The sequence below is a fragment of the Aotus nancymaae genome, unplaced genomic scaffold (assembly GCF_030222135.1).
Source record: "Aotus nancymaae isolate 86718 unplaced genomic scaffold, 86718_ANA_hifiasm-v0.15.2.pri h1tg000006l, whole genome shotgun sequence".
NCBI classification, from domain to species: Eukaryota; Metazoa; Chordata; class Mammalia; order Primates; family Aotidae; genus Aotus; species Aotus nancymaae.
Genome location: NW_026988417.1, coordinates 81861479 through 81883238, shown reverse-complemented (window position 1 = coordinate 81883238; position 21760 = coordinate 81861479). Strand labels below are relative to the sequence as shown.

The 21760-nt window shown below is 37.7% G+C and overlaps 1 protein-coding gene across 4 annotated transcripts in view; it reads left to right on the top strand.

Moving 5' to 3' along the window:
- Nucleotides 1–21760, top strand: part of FAM13A (family with sequence similarity 13 member A) — a 385882-nt gene that overhangs the window by 64842 nt on the left and 299280 nt on the right. The gene's annotated exons all lie outside the window — the stretch shown is intronic.

Sequence of the window (21760 nt, the reverse complement as noted above, 5' to 3'; positions counted from 1 at the left end):
GCCTATGAATCAAAACATGTGGTGTTTGATTTTCTGTTCTTGTGTCAGTTTGCTGAGAATGATGGTTTCCAGGTTCATCCATGTCCCTACAAAGGACACAAACTCATTGTTTTTGATGGCTGCATAGTATTCCATGGTGTATATGTGCCACATTTTCCCTGTCCAGTCTATCATCGATGAGCATTTAGGTTGGTTCCAGGTCTTTGCTATTGTAAACTGTGCTGCAATGAACATTTGTGTGCATGTGTCCTTATAGCAGAATGATTTATAATCCTTTGGATATATACCCAGTAATGGGATTGCTGGGTCAAATGGAATTTCTATTTCTAGGTCCTTGAGGAATCGCCACACTGTCTTCCACAATGGTTGAACTAATTTACACTCCCACCAACAGTGTAAAAGTGTTCCTATTTCTCCACATCCTCTCCAGCATCTGTTGTCTCCAGATTTTTTAATGATCGCCATTCTAACTGGTGTGAGATGGCATCTCAATGTAGTTTTGATTTGCATTTCTCTAATGACCAGTGATGACAAGCATTTTTTCATATGTTTGTTGGCCTCATGCATGTCTTGTGTCTGTTCATATCCTTTGCCCACTTTTGAATGGGCTTGTTTTTTTCTTGTAAATCTGCTTTAGTTCTTTGTAAATTCTGGATATCAGCCCTTTGTCAGATGGGTAAACTGCAAAAATTTTTTCCCATTCTGTTGGTTGCCGATTCACTCTATATTGACTGTTTCTTTTGCCGTGCAGAAGCTGTGGAGTTTGATCAGGTCCCATTTGTCTATTTTGGCTTTTGTTGTCAATGCTTTTGGTGTTTTGGTCATGAAGTCCTTGCCTATGCCTGTGTCCTGAATGGTTTTGCCTAGATTTTCCTCTAGGGTTTTTATAGTGTTAGGTCTTATGTTTAAGTCTTTAATCCATCTGGAGTTAATTTTAGTGTAAGGTGTCAGGAAGGGGTCCAGTTTCTGCTTTCTGCACATGGCTGGCCAGTTTTCCCAACACTATTTATTAAACAGGGAATCCTTTCCCCATTGCTTGTTTTTGTCAGGTTTGTCAAAGATCGGATGGTTGTAAATATGTTGTGTTGCCTCCGAATAATCAAAACAGCATGGAATAAAAGTTCTTTATGTTCTAGATACAAGTCCTTTACTGGATATATGATCCACTGGTTGTGGGGTTTTTGTCCTCTCTTCCTAACCACATCAGCCCCTTCTAGTGCCAAAGCCACTAGTTTTCACTGCTGGTTCCCCCTGTGGTAGCAGTACTTTCTTTGCCAACCCAGCCTAGGGCGTGGAGGGGTTGGGAACAGGCCTAGGCAAGAGTGCTGCAAACTCCCACTATTCTTAACTCTACTTCATCTCTCATTCATGAATAAATGTTTCTCAATTTAATTTTTATATCTTTGATCAGTTTCTAGAGCCCTGAATTTTTTTTTTCTGTTTTGTCCAGTTTTACATATTTTTTTAGGAGAATATTTACAGACCTCTTCACTCTGTCATCATGGAATTCAGCAGTAGGTCTTGACTTGTGTTTATATAGAGAATTTAACTTTTTATAATAATCTTTAATTTTCTTGTTATGATAGTAACACGTCTGGAGTATGAAATGAGGAACTACAAGTAACTTAAGAGAAGAAAATAAGAATTATTCAAGATTTGACAGCCCCCCCAAAAAATACTTAATATATTTGTATATGTCCTATAGTTTTTCTGTGATCATAGGGAGTTGTAAAGACAGATTATGCTTGACATGAGTTTTATAGCCTTCTCCTCACCCCATCCCAAATAACAGTATATTGCAAGTATCTGGCAGTCTCTTTGTATCAGATATGAGTCTTGCTTATTGTTACTTGCTCTTCTCCTGTGTTCTGAGGCCTGGTTGGAGAGAGAATGATGTGTGAATAAGTCCCAGCTTTTGCTGGGCACTGCCAAATTGCCTTCCAGAAATTTTAGCCACTTTAGATTCCACGTATTCTTCTTTACAATATCTGTTTCTCTTTTTTCTTTTTCTTTAAATTAATTTTTTTTTATTACTCTTAGGTGTTTTACTCAACTCTCTGAGTTACTTTTCTTTTCTTTTTGAGACGGGCTCACTTTGTTATCCAGGCTGGAGTGCAGTGGTACAAGCATGGCTCACTGCAGCCTCAACCTCCCAGGCTCAAGTGATCCTCCTACCTCAGCCTTCTGAGTAGCAGGGATTACAGGTGCATGCTTCTACACCCGGCTCATTTTTTATTTCTTGTATGAATGAGGTTTTGCTATGTTGCCCAGGCTGGTCTTACACTCTGGGCTCAAGCTGTCTTCCTGTCTTGGCCTCCCAAAGCACTGGGATTACAGGCATGAGCTACTGTGTCTGGCCACTCTTGTCATTTAAAAAAAATTCTGTGAGTAGAATGAATAACAAATGGTATATCATATAATGATTTTTGCCCATCTTCGATTACAAGGAATTTCCCTATCTTCTGAGAAAATCTATTCCGCCAATAGAAGTGACTGTCACTTCTTTATATGTCTTAAAATGAGTCTCCACGTAACTGCCATTTACCTTCTCCTTCGGCAGTCTGAACCACGTGGCAGCACTTTTAAAACCTAAAGATGTTCTAACCTCAAACCTTCTCTTTTGAGTATAGTTGTTCCAAGTTCTTCATTTCTTCTTCGTATTGCATGGTTATACTTTTATTTTAATTTTTATTTTTTGCTGATCTTTTCGTCAAAGTTTCCTAGCCATTTATTCACTGGTTAAAGTATTTCCTCTGGTAGTTTGGAGAAGGAAGGTTCAGGTGTACAGTTTTCTCTTAGCCTTTGTTTGCTCAAATTACAGCTATTATAGTTGAAGGACAGCTCTGCTGATTATTAAATTTGCCTCATACTTTCTTTATGTAAATATTTTGTAAGGCTTTCATACTCTTCCAAAGTTAAATATTGTAATTTATAAATTTGAGGCTACTCTTATTTTTCTTTTATTACATAGTGACATGATTTTGTCTCAGCTATGTAAAAGATTCTTTATTGGTAGTCTATTAATTTCCTTATAATGTATCTTTGTGTAAACTGTTCTGGGTTTGTGATGTGCCTTTCAATATGTAAACTCAAAGCACTTCTATTTAAACAAATTTTTTCTGAATTACATTTTTAAATATTCTATTCCATTGTTTGATTTTCTTCACTGGGGACTCCAAAGAGTGGAAATGGGGCATAAAGGGGCATCATTTAGCTGCTTTCTGTAGCTCTCAAATTGTTATGATTTTAAGAAATGTTTTATTATGGCCGGGTGTGATGGTTTACACCTGTAATCCCAGCACTTTGGGAGGCACAGGTGGGTGGATCACCGGAGGTCAGGAGTTCAAGACCAGCCTAGCCAACATGGTAAAACCCCATCTCTACTAAAAATAAAACATTAGCCGGGAGTGGTGGTGTGTGCCTGTAGTCCCAGCTACTCAGGAGGCTGAGGCAGGAGAATTGCTTGAACCTGGGAGGCGGAGGTTGCAGTGAGCTGAGATCACACCACTGCACTCTAGCCTGGGCGTCAGAGTGAGGCTCTGTCTCGAAAAAAAAAAAATTATATCTACTTGCCTCATTTCACTCTGCCCCTTACTGAGGTGAACGGTTTCTGTTCTTGATTGTGTTCTTATAATTTAGTCTTTACTTCTGAAATGCTTTTCCTTTCCTCTTCTCCCTTTCCTGAGTTCCACTGGTCTCCACTTCACATTCTCCTATTATCTGATCACCTCTTCCCTGAATTTTTTAAATTTCTGCTTTGTGTTCTTTTATCATTGTGATTGATTCTTTAACTTTTTTTTATTGTGATAAGATATACATAACATAAAATTTACTATTTTAACCATTTTAGGTGTATAATTCTGTAGGATTAAGCATATTCACAATGTTGTGCATCATTACCACTATCCATTTTAAGAACTTTTAATCACCTCCAACATAAACTTTATACCCATAAAACAATAACTTCCCATTCCTCCCACCTCCCAGCCCCTGGTAGCCATTGTTCTTCACTCTGTCTCTATAAATTTGCTTACCCTAGGTATCTCATATTAGTGGAACTAGACAATTTTTGTCTTTTTGTGTCTGGTGTATTCACTTTGCATAATGTTTGCAAGGTACATGCATCTTGCAGCATGTGTCAGAAGTTCATTCCTTTTCAAGGCTGAATAATATTCCATTTTATGTAAATTCTACTTTTTGTTTATCCATTCATCTGTTGATAGACATTTAGATTGTTTCTACTTTTTGGCTGTTGTGAATAATGCTGCTGTGAACATTGTTGAACAAATGTCTGTTTGAGTCTCTGCTTTCAGAGTATATACCCAGAAGAGAAATCATTGGATAATATAGTAAATCTATGTTTAACTTTTTGAGGAACCATTGAACTGTTTCCCACAGTGGCTGTACTATTTTATATTCCCGTTGATGATGCACAAGGGTTCCAACTTTTCCATATCTTAACCAATACTTGTTATTTTCTTTCTTTCTTTTTTGTAATAGCCATCCTAATTGGCATGAAGTGATATCTTATTGTGGTTTTGATTTGGATTTCCCTAAAGACTAGTGATGTTGAGCACCTTTTAATGTGCTTATTAGCCACATTATGTCTGATTTGGAAAAATGATCATACAAGTACTTTGTTCATTTTTGAATTTGGTTATTTTTTGTTGTTGAATTGTTGGAATTCTTTACACATTTTGAATATGTATTAAGTATAAATTGCAAATATTTTCCCCTATTCTATGTGTTGTGTCTTTTCACTCTATTGATAGTGTCCTTTTTTGTTTGTTTGTTTGTTTGAGATAGGATCTCGCTCTGTTGCCCAGGCTGGAATGCACTGGTGAAATCATGGCTCACTGTAGCCTCAACCTCCTGGGCTCAAGCAATTCACCCACCTCAGCCTCTTGAGTAGCTGGGACTACAGGTGTGTGCCACCATGCTCAACTTGCATGCTTGCTTATCTGTCTGTCTGTCTGTCTATCTACCATATTTTGTAGAGGCAGGGTCTCACTATGTTCCCCAGACGATCTTGAACTTCTAGACTCAAGCAGTCCTCTTGCCTTAGTCTCTCAAAGTGTTGGGATTACAGGCATGAGCCACTGCTCCTGGCCATTTTGTCTTTTGCTGCCCGAACATTTTTAGTTTTGATGAAGTTCAATTTATCTGTTTGTTGTTATTATCTGTGCTTTTGTTATCACATCCTTATGAAACTTTTGTTCTTTTTGTTAGGTTATAATTTCCATCTGCTTCTTAGCAACATTTTTTCTGGTGAGTTGTTGCAGGAAGATTGTGATGCTTTTTTCTACTTAAAAAAAAACAAAACTGTTTCTATGTAAATGCTAGCCATGATCCTTTTTTCTTACTCATGTTTGAGTGAGATAGACTTTTGCAGGTTAGTAGCAAGAGTTTCCTATGGAGTATAGTGATAACGGGCCAAAGTAGCCTTACAGATTTCACAGCTCAGGAGGTTTCCCCGCCATTGCTATATAAATGACTATTTTATTAATAGAGCACCTCTGTTTGCCCATCTTTCCTTTGCCTCTCAGAAGCTGGCCTGGGTCAAGAGAGCTCTGATGCCTTTTCTTCATAAACTTGCCTCCCAAAATGTTGCACTCGCTATTAGGTAGTGTGTCTTTCTAATGCTTCCTGATATCTACCACCTTGGTGTGCCTGTACCTGTAGGTATTTTCTGTACCTTCTCTCTCCTCTTCTCTAATCAGTTGAGTGTTGTTCAGCTCCTTCTAACAGTGGACTCTATCTTTCAGATGTTAAGTATTTGTAGGAGAGTTTGAAAACTTTCCACTTCTGGTCCTCTTTAGACTCCTGCCCCAGTGCTGATGTGATATCTGCCATAAACTTTCTGCATCCTTTGACATCACATATACAAATCAGAGTTTATAGCTTTTCTGTTACTTTTCTTCGTCTTTATCTGTGTGGTTTCAGAAGAAATGATAACAGATTTTTATTGGATTTTCTTTAATAGTCTCTTGAACATTCCAACAGTACTGAGTACATAGAGTCTTTTTTAATAGAGCGTTTTTAGTCTAATTTGAAGAAATTAGTTGAACTTAATTTGTGAAATATAAGGCGATTTAAGCTATTTTAAGTATTTTTTGGAAAAAGAAATCAATAGGCTAAAGAGGAAAAAACTTAAAAAGAAATTTAAATGGATTATCTTTTAAAAATCTTGTTTTAGTTAAACTTTACTTTTCTGTGAATGTTTAAAGATTGTTGGATCTTTATTTTTCAGATCATAGACCACTTTGAGAGTATGATTTCTAAAATTATTGTATTTTTGTGTACTTTCAGGGTTTCATGATTCATGGATTCTGGGTTAAGAACTACTGTCTTGGATCTACAATGCACATAAATAACCCTATATGCTATGAAATGTTTCTGTAATGGTAACTAATAAGATATCTATGAAGTGCTTTGAGTTTTTCAAAGTAATGTACTAGATTTAGAATATTGATTTTTAGACAGCTTCAGATTTCCTTGATTTAACAATGTATTCAGTAAATAACTGACTTTCTGACAGAACACTATTTGAGGATTCTCACATAAAAGAAGTCTATAGCTAGCTATTCCAAGGTGGACATGTGGCTCCATTATGTCATCAGGCTACAAGTACTGTTTTTCTATTTTACTGTGCTTAGAGCTTAGCTTCTGGGTTGCTACTTAATTACAACATGGCTATTGGGCATTGTATCTGTGATCTAGGCAGAAAACAGGGACATGGGGAAAAGACTGTATTGCTTTTCTTTTAAGGGGTTTTTCTGGTGGTTCCAGCAACTTCTATTTACATCTCGTTGATGAAACATATATGCTCATCGCAGATGTGCTGCAGTGAAGGCTGGGTATGTTTTAACTGAGCACTTTGTTCTCCATTGCAAACAACATCAGAGTTCTCTTACTAAGGAAGAGAAACACCCATCCATAGGCAACTGCAAACCCTGCCACAGTATCTTTTTTTTTTTTTTTGAGACAGAGTCTTGCTCTGTCACCCAGACTGGAGGGCAGTGGCATGATCTCGGCTCACTGCAACCTCTACCGTCCATGTTTAAGCAATTCTTGTGTCTCAGACTCTGGAAAGCTGGTATTATAGACACCCATCACCACACCCAGCTAATTTTTGTATTTTTGGTAGAGATGGGATTTTGCCATGTTGGCCAGGCTGGTCTCAAACTCCTGGGCTCAAGCGATCCATCCACCTTGGCTTCCCAAAGTGCTGGGATTATAAGCGTGAGCCACCATGCCCGGCTTGCCACAGTATCCTCTTAAAGAATTGGTCACCACAAAGAAATTTTTAATCAATATTTTCAGCATTGACGTTCTTCTCACTGTGTGAGAAATGTTTTTACATACATTATTTAACCTATTTACACCTAGTGTTCCATTATTGGAATGCTAAGCTTGTTGAAGTTTTTTACCCTACTGTTCAAGGTCATCACCAAAGTCTGATTTTCCACAAGAAAAATTTGCAACCTCTGGAATAAATGGGTTAATTAAATTCTTATAACAATTTTTATTGATACATAATGTTTGTACATATTTATGAGGTACATGTGATATTTTATTAAATGCATAGGCTGTGTAATTATCAAGTCAAGGTATTGATTGACTCAGCTGATATGACTGGATAGAGTGTGTACTATAGTCAGGGTTCTCTAGAGAGGCAGAACTAATAGGATAGATATATATATAAAGGGGGGTTATTAGGAGTATTGATTCAAAGGATCACAAGGTGAAGTCCCACAATAGGCCATCTACAAACTGAGGAGCCAGGAAGCCAGATTGAGTCCCAAAACCTCAAATTAGGGAAGCCGACAGTGCAGCCTGCAGTCTGTGGCCAAAGGCCTGAGAGCACCTGGCAAACCACTGATGTAAGTCCCAGATCAATACAAGTACCTTATAATGATCAAAGTACTGACTTGATCATCACACAGCCTGTGCATTTAATAAAATTTTTGTACATATTTGTGAGATACATGTGATATTTTATTAAATGCATAGGCTGTGTAATGATCGAATATAAATAAATACTTGATCACCTCAAGTATTTATCATTTCTATGTATTGGAAACATTTCAAGTCCTTTCTTCTAGCTGCTTTGAAATACACAATATTTGTTAACTATAGTTATCCTACTCTGCTGTCAATCATTAGAATGTATTCCTTCTTTTAACTGTATGTTTGTACTCATTAACACCTCTCTATCCCTTATACTCACACTCAATAACACTTAAATAAATGTTATTACTGCAGTTTAACAGATGAGGAAGCAGTCTTGGGATAAACATTTTTATAAGGTCAAAAGGCTGAATGTGAGGGTGATCTGGCTACAATATCTTCCCAATGTTCCCAAAGATTGACTCAGCTGATGTGACTGGATAGAGAGTGTACTAGTCAGGGTTCTCTAGAGGGGCAGAACTAATAGGATAGATATATATATGAAGGGGGGTTGATTAGGAGTATTGACTGAAAGGATCACAAGGTGAAGTCCCACAATAGGCCACCTGCAAACTGAGGAGCCAGGAAGCCAGATCGAGTCCCAAAACTTCAAATTAGGGAAGCTGACAGTATAGCCTTCAGTCTGTGGCCAAAGGCCTGAGAGCCCCTGGCAAACCACTGATGTAAGTCCAAGAGTCCAAAAGCTGAAGAACTTGGAGTCCAATATTCGAGGGTAGGAAGCATCCAGCACGGGAGAAAGATGAAGATGGAAGATGTAGCAAGTCTAGTCCTTCCATGTTCCCCTGCCTGCTTTTGTCCTAGCTGTGCTGGCAGCTGATTTGATAGTGCCCACCCAGGTTGAGGGCAAATTTGCCTCTCCCAGTCCCCTGACTCAAATGTTAATCTTTTTTGGCATCACTCTCACAGACTCACCCAGGTACAATACTTTACATCTTTCAGTCCAGTCAAGTTGACACTCAATATTAACCATCACAGAGAGCATGGATCATCCTTCTTTATTGCTTTGCTTGCTCTTTTTCAAAGCTGCACATTTACCGAAGAGGCTGACATTCCCAAGGAGGCTATACCAGTCAGTGGCAAAACCGGGATTCAAACTCAAGTGCCCTAATTTTAGATCTAGTCCTTTCCCAATAATGTCAACCTTATCTAAGCTAATATGATTGTCTATGTTTCTATAAAAGAGTAATCCTACAATTGTTATTGTTAATTTTTAAATTGCAATTTGGAAAGAACATGTTCCTTTTCCTCTTATGCTGTCAAAAAAAAAATTGGTATAAGGTATAACTCTTTGTTAGCTGGGAGTCGCTCTCTTTTTCCCCCTTTGCGTTACCTTTTGTTTCCTCATGTCAGGGTGGAATTTGGAAAATCTGCTTCTATTATAATGTATTATATACATTATACCTGAATTAAGATTATGCACTTTACAAATAAAATTATTTCAAAATTAAGAAATTTCACACAGTACAATTAAAATTAAATTTCAAAATGAAATAATTTTTTTGTGCTGATCTTTAGAGCACCAAACCATTCATACACATGATCTTCATTTTAGAGGTGAAGAAATTGAGGTTCAAAATAACTAACTTGGTGATAGCCACATAGTTTTTATTTTGTTTTGAGATGGAGTCTCACCCAGGCTGGAGTGCAGTGGCGCCAGCTGGGCTCACTGCAACCTACCCCTCCCGTGTTGAAGCAATTCTCCTGCCTCAGCCTCCTGAGTAGCTGGGAGGTGCATGCCACCACACCCGGCTAAGCTGGGAGTCTCTTTGAGGGGTTCCTATTTTTTCCAAATTTTTCATTAATGACAAAATATCAAGCATTCATAAAAGTTGAAAGACTAGTGTAATGGACACTCTGTATACTGCCCACTTAGATTTAAAAATCAGCATTCTGCGATATTTGTACTTATTCTCTGTCTCTTTGTACATTTGTTTACATATGTGTCTATACAATATATAGGCAGGCATAGACACTTTGTGTTTGAAATATTTTAGTATTTGAAGACATCATTACATTGCAATCCCTGTTTCAGCATGTACCTTATAAGAATAAGGAATACTATAGCTGGCATAAATTAGTTCTTACATGATAATGTTATTATATGTTATACCTAAAATAGTTAAAGTTACTCCATCTAATATCCAATACATATTCACAATTTCTAAGTTGTCCTGATGAGACAATTCACTGTTTTTCTTTTTCTTTCTTTTTTTTTTTTTTTTTTGAGACGGAGTTTTGCTCTTGTTACCCAGACTGGAGTGCAATGGCGTGATCGCAGCTCACTGCAACCTCCGCCTCCTGGGTTCGGGCAATTCTCCTGCCTCAGCCTCCTGAGTAGCTGGGATTACAGGCACGCGCCACCATGCCCAGATAATTTTTTGTATTTTTTTTAGTAGAGACGGGGTTTCACCATGTTGACCAGGATGGTCTCGATCTCTTGACCTCGTGATCCACCTGCCTCGGCCTCCCAAAGTGCTGGGATTACAGGCGTGAGCCACCATGCCCGCCCTCTTTTTTTTTTTTTTTTTTTTTTAAAGAGACAGTGTCTTGCTCTGTCACCCAGACTGGAATTCAGTGGTGTGATCATAGCTCACTGCGGCTTCAAGCTCCTGGGCTCAAGTGATCCTTCTGCCACAGCCTCCTGAGAAGCTGTGGTGGGAGGATTAGCCATCATACCCAGATAACTTTTTAAATTTGTTTTGTAGAGATGGGGTCTCACTTTGTTGCCCAGGCTGGTCTCAACCCCACACCCCTTTTTTGATGTCAGTTATGTCTATATAAAGGTCTCAAACTCCTTGCCCCAAGTGATCCTTTTGCCTTGGCCACCCAAAATGCTGGTATTATAGGCATGAGCCACCACACCTGGCCTATTTTTGCTTTTAAAAATGAGTAGATGTTATTTTTTGAGCAGTTTTAGGTTTACAGAAAATGACTAAAAAGTACAAAGTTCCCACATAATTCTTTGTCCTTACTTCCCAGTTTCTTCCGTTATTAATGTCTTGCGTTGGTGTGGTACATTTGTTACAATTGATGAGCCAATATTGATACATTATTATTAAGTAGATCTCATAGTTTACACTAGATTTCCCTGTTTTGTGTTATGCATTCTGTGAATTTGGTAAAATGCATAATGACATGTATCCATGTCTTTCTTTAACAAATGAAGGAACAATCAAGATTCATATATAACATTTGAAGGTTGTATAATTTAACTTATTTTAAACCTGGAATCAGTCTTTCCCTCATGACACTGATGTTTTGAAAAGTCCAGGCTGATACTGTGTTAGAATGTCCCTCCTTCTGGATTTGTTTCTTTTTTCACAGTCTCTTTTAACTTGTGCTTCTAGCTTCTGTATTTTCTGTAAACTAGAAGTTAGATTTACAAGCTAGTGAGCATCACCTTAAACATTTTTACCAAGAATACTTGATAGATTATGTGTTCTTTATAATGCATCACATCAGGAACACATGATAGCAAGTCCTCTCATGACTAGTGATGAAAATTGGATCTTTTGGGTAAAGAGTTAAGGTGATTATAGGCAGATGTAACTGTAATAGTGAATTTTTTCTTTGTGATGAGTCTATAATCTGTGGTGTAATCTTTTTGACACTATGAAAACCTTACTCTCCAACAATCTTTCTTTTGATGTTTTGGCAACTGCTGATTATCCTTGCTTACATTATTTAATAAGTGATTTCTGAGAAAAATGGTGGTTTTCTAATTGTCATTCCTTCTACATTTAACTGTAGCATTCTTCTGTAAAAGAAGACCTTAACTTTTTTACCCCTTTCTCTCACTTATTACAGATTCAGGGATTTTTAAGATGCTATGTTATTAGTGTATTAAATATGTTAAGGTTAACTAAATATGTTATTTACAGTGGTTACTCTTGGTGCTCTGACTGTCCTAAATTTGGCCAGTGGGATTCCATTAACACTGGCCCATAGATCTTCTGGATGTGCCCCCTTAGGCTTTGAGCATTTTTTTATTGCTTTCTGGAACAAGACATCTCAGGATCACCTTATACTTTTCTTGCACTACTTTTATTTGGTGATGGGGTGGCTTTCTATCTTATACATTCCTTGTTAGATTTATTAACCCTAGCTCTAGTTCCAAAGAGTCTTGAAGCACATGGTTCTGAATTTAACCAGCAATGTAATCTGAATATCCTTCAAAGTACTTTAAATATATAGGCTTTAAATTTTTGGAGGATTCCCATAAGGAAATACAGGCCAATGATTTCAGTTGTATAAAATTGGATTTTGTATTAAGTTAAACAGAACTATATGCAGTTAATGTTGGCCCCCTTGGGCCCTCCCAGAGCTGCCATTATTAAAGGTTCTGGCAATACCATAGTGTGCCATTATTAAAAGCTCAAACACTGGAGACTTAAGGATCTGGGATTACGTTCTGACTCTAAACCTTACCAGCCATGTGTATTAGTCTGTTCTCACATTGCTATGAAAAACTACTTGAGGCTGGGTACTTTGTAAAGAAAAGAGGTTTAATTGTCCCTGGTTCCACAGGTTGTATAGAAAGCATGGCTGGGGAGGCTTCAGGAAACTTACAATCATAGTGGAAGGTGAAGGGGAAGCAGGCTCATCTTACATGGCCAGAAGAGGAAGAATATAGGAAAGAGGGAGGTGCTACACACTTTTAAACAACCATATCTTGTGAGAACGGACTTATTTTACTATCCACCTCCCTGGTCTAATTACCTCCCACCAGGCCCCTCCTCCAATATTGGGGATTACAATTGGATGTGAGATCTGGATGGTGACTCAAATCCAAATTGTATCATTCTGTCCCTGGCCCCTCCCAAATCTTGTGTCCTTCTAACATTACAAAATACAATTATTCCTTCTCAATAGTCCCCCAAGTGTCAACTCATTTCAGCATTAACTCAAAAGTCCAGTCCAAAGTCTCATCTGAGACACGGCAAGCTCCTTCTGCCTATGAGCTTGTAAAATCAAAACCAAGTGTTTTTTTTTTACCAAGTTAGTTTCTTCCAAGATATAATGGGGTACAGGTGTTAGGTAAATACATCTGTTCCAAAAGGGATTAATCAGCCCAAACAAAGGGACTGCAAGCCCTGTACAAGTTTGAAACCCAGCAGGGCAGTCATTAAATCTTAAAGCTCCAAAATAATCTCCTTTGGCTCCATGTCTTATATCTAGTCCACACTGATGCAAGGGGTGGGCTCCCACAGTCTTGGGCATCTCTGCTCTTATGACTTTATGGGGTGAAGCCTCCTCAGTGCTTTCCTGCAGTGGCATTGAGTCCCTGCAGCTTTTCTAGGCACAAGATGCAAGCTGTCAGTGGACCTACCATTCTGGGTCCTGGAAGATGGTGATCCTCTTTTCACAGCTCCAATAGGCAGTGTCCCAGTGGGTACTCTTGTGTGGGGGCTCCAATCCCACATTTCCCCTCTGCATTGCCCTAATAAAGGCTTTCGATGAGGGCCCCACTCCTGCAGCAGACTTCTGCCTGGACATTCAGGAGTTTTCATACATCCTTTGAAATCTAGGTGGAGGCTCCTAAGCCTCAACTTTTGTGCACTGTGCACCCACGGGCTTAATACCATGTGAAAGTTACCAGGGCTTATGGCCTGCACCCTCTGGAACAATGGCCTGAGGTATATCTGGGGCCCTTTTAGCCATGGCTGTAGCTGGAGTGATTAGAACACAGGGAGCAGTGTCCTGAGGTTAAGCAGAACAACATGTCTCCTGGCCCAGGAAACCATTCTTCAACCCTGTGATGGGAGGGGCTGCTGTGAAGGTTTCTGAAATGCCTTTGAGGCATTTTCCCATTGTCTTGGCTATTAACATTGGGTTCCTCTTTACGTAAATTTCTGCAGCTGGATTGAATTCTTCCCTAGAAAGTGGGTTTTTCTTTTCTATCACATGGTCAGGCTGCAAATTTTCTGAACTTTATACTCTGTTTTCCTTTTATTAATAAATGTAAGTTCCAGTTTCAGATAATGTCTTTCCTCATGCATATGACCATACGCTGTGAGAAGCAGATAGGTCAAATCTTGAGTGCTTTGCTGCTTTGAAATTTCTTCCACCAGATACCCTAAATCATCTCTCATAAGTTCAAACTTTCACAGATCCCTAGAGCAGGGGCAAAATGCTGCCACTTTCTTTGTTGTAGTATAACAAGAGTAACCTTTACCCCAGTTCCCAGTAAGTTCCTCATCTCCATCTGAGACCTCCTCAGCCTGGACTTCTGCATTTTGATCACAACCATTCAACAAGTCCCTAGGAAGTTCCAAACTTTCCCTCATCTTCCTTTCTTCTTCCGAGCCCTCCAAACTGTTCCAGCCTCTGACCATTACCCACTTCTAAAGCTGCTTCCACATTTTAAGGTATCTTTATAGCAATGCCCACTCCTAGGTACCAAATTTGCTGTATTAGTCTGTTCTCACATTGCTGTAAAAAACTACCTGAGACTGGATAATTTATAAAGAAGACATTTAAATGGCTCACAGTTCTGCAGGCTGTACAGAATACAAGGCTGGGGAGACCTTGGGAAACCTACAATCATTGTGAAGGCAAAGGAAACACAAGCATGTCTTATGTGGCCAGAGAAATGAGGAAGAGAGAAAAGGAGGAAGTGCTACATACTTTTAAACAACCAGATCTTGTGCAGACTCACTATCACTAGAACAGCAAGGGAGAAATCCTCCCCCATGATCCAATCACCTCCCACCTAGCCCTTCCTCCAACATTGTGGATTACAATTACACATAAGATTTGGGCAGGGACACAAATGTAAACCATATCACCATGTAAACTTGGGCAAGTTTTTTTTCTTTGTACCCCAGTTTTCTTTTTTGTTTTTTGTTGGTGGTGTACCTTAATTTTCTTATTCCAATGGAAATAGCTAAAAGTATATACTGGTAAGGTGGTTTTGAGACTTACAATTTTTTTTTTTTTACTTTTTGTCGTTTTAAATATTAGATTCAGGGTACGTGTGCAGGTTTGTTATAAGTGTGTGTTACGTGATGCTGAGATTTGAGCTTCTATTGATTCTGTCACCCAAACAGTGAACACAATACCCAATAGGAAGTTTTTTAGCCCTTTTCCCCCTCCCTCTTTCCTCCCTTTTTGTGTGCCCAACGTTTTACTTCCACTATATGTGAGAACATACTGTATTTGGTTTTCTGTTTCTGCATTTGTGCATTAGTTTGCTTAGGATACTGGCCTCCAAATACATCCATGTTGCTGCAGATAACATGATTTATTCTTTTTTATGGCTGTGTTGTATTCCATGGTTTATGTGTACCACATTTTCTTTATCCAGTCTACCACTCATGGGCACCCAAATTCATTTTATGTCTTTGATATTATGAACAATGTTGCAATAAACATATAAGCACAGATGTCTTTTTGTTAGGATGATTTCTTTTCTTTATTTCTTTCTTCTTTTTTTTTTTTTTTTTTTTGAGATATAGTTTTGCACTGTCACCCAGGCTGGAGTGCAGTGGCGCGATTTCAACTCACAGCAACCTCTGCCTCTCAGGTTCAAGTGATTCTCCTGCCTCAGCCTACCAAGTAGCTGGGATTACAGGCACCTGCCACCATGCCTAGCTAATTTGTGTATTTTTAGTGGAGTTGGGGTTTTGCCATGTTGGCCAGGCTGGTCTCAAACTTCTGACCTCAGATGATTTACCTTCCTCAGCCTCCCCAAAGTGCTGGGATTATAGGCATGAGCCACCATGGCCAGCTGATATATTTTCCTTTGGTGTATACTACCCAGTAATAGGATTGCTGGTTTAAATGTTAGTTCTATTTTTATTTCTTTGAGAAATTTCTAAACTGCTTTTCACAGGGGATAAACTAATTTACATTCCTGCCAACATCATATAAATGTGTTGAAATTCACTTGTGGTGGCTGGCAAAATATTATCAAAATATTAGGGAAAGTTATAGATTAAGTCTCAAACCTTTTGGAAGGTCAAAAGGTTTTACTGAGACAGGCCGAAGGCAGCTGGTCCATTATGTTAGGGAAAAGATAGGGAAGATAAAAGGCATTCCCAGTTTAAATCTGTTTACCCCACTTCTTTTTGTCTGTACTGTGTTTATTCATGTAAACTTTGTGCTGGATGGGCCTCTCAGGGGTAGATCAAAGGGGAATTACCCATTAATAGTGTTTACTCTGGGCCCAAAACCTAAAACTTTTCTCATTTGTAAAACCAGTCTTTTAACCATGCTAATTATCCACAAGTGTGTTAACTTAGAACCTCTGAATAAATGTGTGGATGTACAGGGGTTCTTGGTCAACTGGCTGCAGTTCGCCCTCTGAAAGCAGCTGACGACCATCCCTAGCCCATTTAATCTGTAATGGTGTGAGTGCATTCATTCATCTGTTGTTAAGTCAGGATCTGCAGGACAGACCTGTGCAGGTGGTGATAAACGTCTCATAAATGTACCGTTTTCTCTGTAACCCTTACAACATCTGTTATTTTTTGACTTTTTAATTATAGCCGTTCTGACTGATGTGAGATGGGATCTCATTGTGGTTTTGATTTGTGTTTTTCTAATGATGAGTGATGTTGAGCATCTTTTCATGTTTGTTGGCTGCTTATATGTCTCCTTTTAGGAAGTGTCTGTTCCTGTCCTCTGCCCACTTGTTGTATTTTGTTGATGGGTGTAAATTCTTCACTGATTCTAGGTATTAGTCCTTTCTAGGATGCATAGTTTGCAAAGATTTCCTCCCATTCTGTAGGCTCTTTACTCTGTTGATAGTTTCTTTTGCTGTGCAAGGCTCTTTCGTTTAATTAGGTCCCCATTATTATTTTTTTGGTTTTCTTGTATTTGTTTTTGAAGACTTTGTCATAAGTTCTTTGCCTAGACTGATGTCTACAAGGATATTTCCTGTGGTTTCTTTCAGGATTTTTATAGTTTGAAGCCTTATACATAAGTCTTTAATTCATTTTGAGTTAATTTTTGTATATGGTGAAAGGTAGGGGTCCAGTTTCATTCTTCTGCATATGGATAGCCAGTTTTCCCAGTACTATTTATTGAATAGTAGGGGGTCCTTTCCCCATTGTTTGTTTTCAACACATTAATTTTAACCAAAGTACAACAGTGTCTGTGATACAGTCAGTCCCTACTACATGTCAACTATTATAAAAATGAAGGCTTCTGAAATTTGTCCTATTTACTGTATTGATGAAAGCCTTCTTTATTCAGGTCCTAATATCATAATTATTGATGTTGCTTCTGAACATATCTTACTTTGTATTAAAGAGACCATGAAACACGTAAATAACTATTTTTTTTCTGCTATAAGTATATGGAATTTGTTTCTCATTTCTAGCAAGTACACTTATCTTTACAGCATGTGATTTTTATTCATACCACTTTCCATTTGGAGACAGTGTTAAGACTGTGGCGCCTAGACTTAGCCTGTTTGCCTGAGTGTGACTCCTGGCTGCATTGAACCGGAACAATTTACTGGCTTCTCTGCCTTTTGTAAAGTTGAAATCACAAAAGTATCTTCCTTACTAGGGTTTCTTTATTATAGGATTTAATACAATACATTTGAAGTATTGGCAGCCCTGACAGGCATAGACAGTAAAGACTCCATAAAAGTTCACTGTCGTTATCATTCTGATTTTTTCTTATTTTTTAAAGCTTTAATTTTCTATTTTCTGATTATTTTAATTTTTTCTAGGTATTTTAATCAATGTGAGAGAGAGAGAGAGAGAGAGAGAGAGAGAGTGTGTGTGTGTGTGTGTGTGTGTGTGTGTGTGTGTGTGTTGTTACAGAATGGAAATGAGTTCTGGCTAATTTCAGCACAAAGTAACTTTGCTGGAAAATTACTAGAGCAGCTTACCAAATGGAATGAACAGTGGAAGAAGGGCCAGTGTCAGAAAGGGCAGATGAGGGACTATATCATAGTTGCAGTGATGCAGGTGGCAAATGCTATTACCCATCTTGTTAGAGCACTATAGTAGTACCCATTTTCTATCTTTATGATAAGCCACTCAAGCTTCAGTGGTTTGCAGGAGAGGGTATCTGATTCACCTGGTGGGGAGACTGAGCTGTCTTTACTAGAGGCAAGGCAATCATTTTGAGTAGTATTCTTATCAGTGCTGCTCACAGTGAACATGCAGTCATTCCCCAAAACACAGGAAGGATTTGTTATTTGGAAAAAGGACAAATGGAGACTAAGTGTCCCCAAATGAACAAATATTTACTACAGTCGGTGCATTTTGTTAACTATCTGATTTACCAACAAAAATAAAGGCATCCACAAGGTCACCGATACTTAATTTTATAAAAGTATTCTGGTATAAAACTCAGGAGATCTGGGCTCTAGGCACAGCCCTTTTTGACTGAAATTACAATTTTTTAGGTCCTGATTTTGTTACTACTAAAGTGTAAGAATTAGAAGGCCCCTAAGGATTATTCTAAAAGTAAAACCTTAAGGTTCTCTGGCTGTCTTTGTTATGTGGGAACCTATATTGTTTTTATACACACACACACCCACACGCACACACACACACACACACACACACAACACCCCTACCTATGAATATGCTCCAGATAGTCCATTCTTCACACTCAAGTGATGCATGGGAATTTATATGCAAACAAAAGTTCAAACAGTTAAGGCAGACTCAGAATACCTTACTTAGTAACTGTTGTTATTGTTTTAGTTTCTGTTAAGGCAAGAAAGGTAAGATGTTAATTTGAAGGGAGGCTTAAACTCTGCAGGTATTCAAATTTACAAATTGATAGCGATGTGATTCTATTCGAGTACAAAATAATTTTAGTTTAGATGGACTTAATTATTAATGCTTTTTAAAATTTCTACAGTTATTTTTATTTTTCCATGACAAGGAGACTATTGAATGTTCCTTACCGAAAAGGATATTTTTTATTTGTGTAAGCTGCTGTATATTTTTTAATAGTATAGATACAAAGTAGTAGAAATATCTCATTATTGATTTCTGTTACATGACTCCTTCTCCAACTAAGATGAGCAGAATTTTGACCATAAGTATCTATGGTCACATGAAGGATTAATTTGGATATCTCTGAAAATATAGCTAGTATGTTTCATTGTTTTTTTTTTAAAAAAGAACATTTACTTTTTTTTTGTGAGACAGAGTTTTGCTCTTGTTACCCAGGCTGGAGTGCAATGGCGCGATCTCGGCTCACCGCAACCTCCGCCTCCTGGGTTCAGGCAATTCTCCTGCCTCAGCCTCCTGAGTAGCTGGGATTACAGGCACGCGCCACCATGCCCAGCTAATTTTTTGTATTTTTAGTAGAGACGGGGTTTCACCAGAACATTTACTTTTTTAAAAGTGTTAACCTAAATTAATAACCAGTTAAAAACAATAATCAACTCGTCCTTTATTACTATGTGTTGTTTATTAACTAATATTTGTTTTTCTTTAAGATATTAGCCTTAATTAGATTACCAATTAGAAATAATAATCAGGTCTGTCTGTATTACTGTGATTACACATGAAGAAGTTATATAGTATGGCTCTATTCTGAGTAAACAGGTAGTTTAATTTGCAGCTACTTCACAGTGTGTGAGGTTAATTATGTCTCTAACGTGAAACCTTTCTGAGCCCAAATGCCAAGACTGCTCGTTACCTATTTGCAAAAATGCACCATCCTGTCTGCAATTCTAACCAAGACAGAGAATGAAGAGCAGGGGCTATTCACAAAAGAAACATTAATTCAAAGTTTTAAGCTCAAGTATAGACAGGATTTCTAAGAAAACCTTGTGAATTTCTAGGAATAAATCAAGGAATTATGAAAGCTACATATAAAGTTATTTTATCTTTGTCATTCAAAGGTCATACTTACAGATTTTAGAAAATTAGAGATGTACAGAGAATAGTAATTAGGTCATCAGAATATTAAGCAATCAAACATGTCTCAACCATGTTTTCCATTTTAAAAAGTAATCTTTATAGAAATGTTTACCGCAGGAATGATTAATTAGCTCTCCATTATTTTAAGAAGAAATCAGAATAATAATTCCTAGAAGGAAGAGAAGGAGAAAGAAAAGGATTATGACAGTCAGTACTCAATGAGTGTGCCAGGCACTGTTCTTACTCCTTTACGTCAGTGTACACATTTCTACTTCATACGTTTCTGTGACATACAAACTCTTGGTATTCCCATTTTATAGATGAGGAAATTGAGGCACACAGAGGTTGTGTGACTTGTGCAAGGTTATAGCTAATAAGAGTAAGAATGGGACTCAATCCAGTTTTGTTCCACAGTCTATCCTCTAAACCACTGTGCTGTATGCTCTAAGAAGATAAAATAAGATAAAATTTATATAATTTAACTTCACTGTCAGCTGTTTTTAATGCTACACTTAAGGTTTTGTGTTTTTTTTTTTTTAATTTTGTTATTACTGGTTATTTTTTAGCTGCTTGCTCACCAGACATACCTGGTTGAAACTTTCCATGGATTCAGTTGAAGGAGATTGATACATTTATAAACCTACAAGAAAAAGAAATGATTAACTGTTAGAAGTTTGACTTAACAAAATCATAATTTCCTTGGTAACAGAGATGGTTTTTGCCCATACTACTACTACCCCATGGTGGCTACCTCATGACTTACTTATAATATTAATGGATACTAAACCTGTATTGTAACTTTACATAAATAAAATGAGAAGGCAAGATTAGAGCAAAAAGAGTCAAAAGAAATGAACAAAGGTTCCAAGAAATATGGGATTATGTGAAAAGACCAAATCTACGTTTGATCGGTGTACCTGAAAGTGACAGGGAGAATGAAACCAAGTTGGAAAACACTCTTCAAGATATTGTCTAGAAGAACTTCCCCAACCTAGTAAGGCAGGCCAACATTCAATTTAGGAAATACAGAGAACACCACAACAATATTCCTTGAGAAGAGCAACCCCAAGGCACGTAATAGATTCACCAGGGTTGAAATGAAGGAAAAAATGCTAAGTGCAGTCAGAGAGAAAGGTTGAGCTACCCACAAAGGAAAGCCCATCAGATTTACAGTGGATCTCTTGGCAGAAAGCCTGCAAGCCAGAAGACAGTGGAGGCCAATATTCATCATCCTTAAAGAAAATAATTTTCAACCCAGAATTTCATATCCAGCCAAACTAAGCTTCATAAGAGAAGGAGAAATAAAATCCTTTACAGACAAGCAACTGCTGAGAGATTTCGTCACCACCAGGCCTGCCTTACAAGAGCTCCTGAAGGAAGCACATTAGCTAAATTTTCACTAGAAAAATCTGACTTTTAAATATGACCTATAAAAGATACAATTATGTTAGTAAAAGTTGATCTGATTCTGTAGATTATACAATTTAAAATTAAATTGAGATGACAGGTATCCTACTCAAAGTTTGTAGAATTAACTTGTAATTGTCTTATGTCACATATAGCATTTATCAGTTTGTTACTATAATTGTACATAAACTGTACTATAACATTAATATAAATCTATTATAAATTGAGAGGAACATGGACCAAGAGCAAGGTGAAACTGTCTCTTACTAGTTCTCTGACTTTACCAAATTACTTAACTCTGGTTTTTGTTTCCCCAACTCTAGATTGAACATAATGTTTCTACTCTTAGGATTCCTTAGTGACTGAATGATAGTGATTCAAGTCCTTTAATAGTATTTACACATTGGTTAGTTGCTACATTCATTCTCAAAAAGTGGAAGTTTTCTCTATTTCTACTGCCTCTGCCCCCAAATAAAACTGTTCGCTTTTTACTGTCTCTCTTTTCAGTGTTTGGATTTATTAACATATATAACATTTAT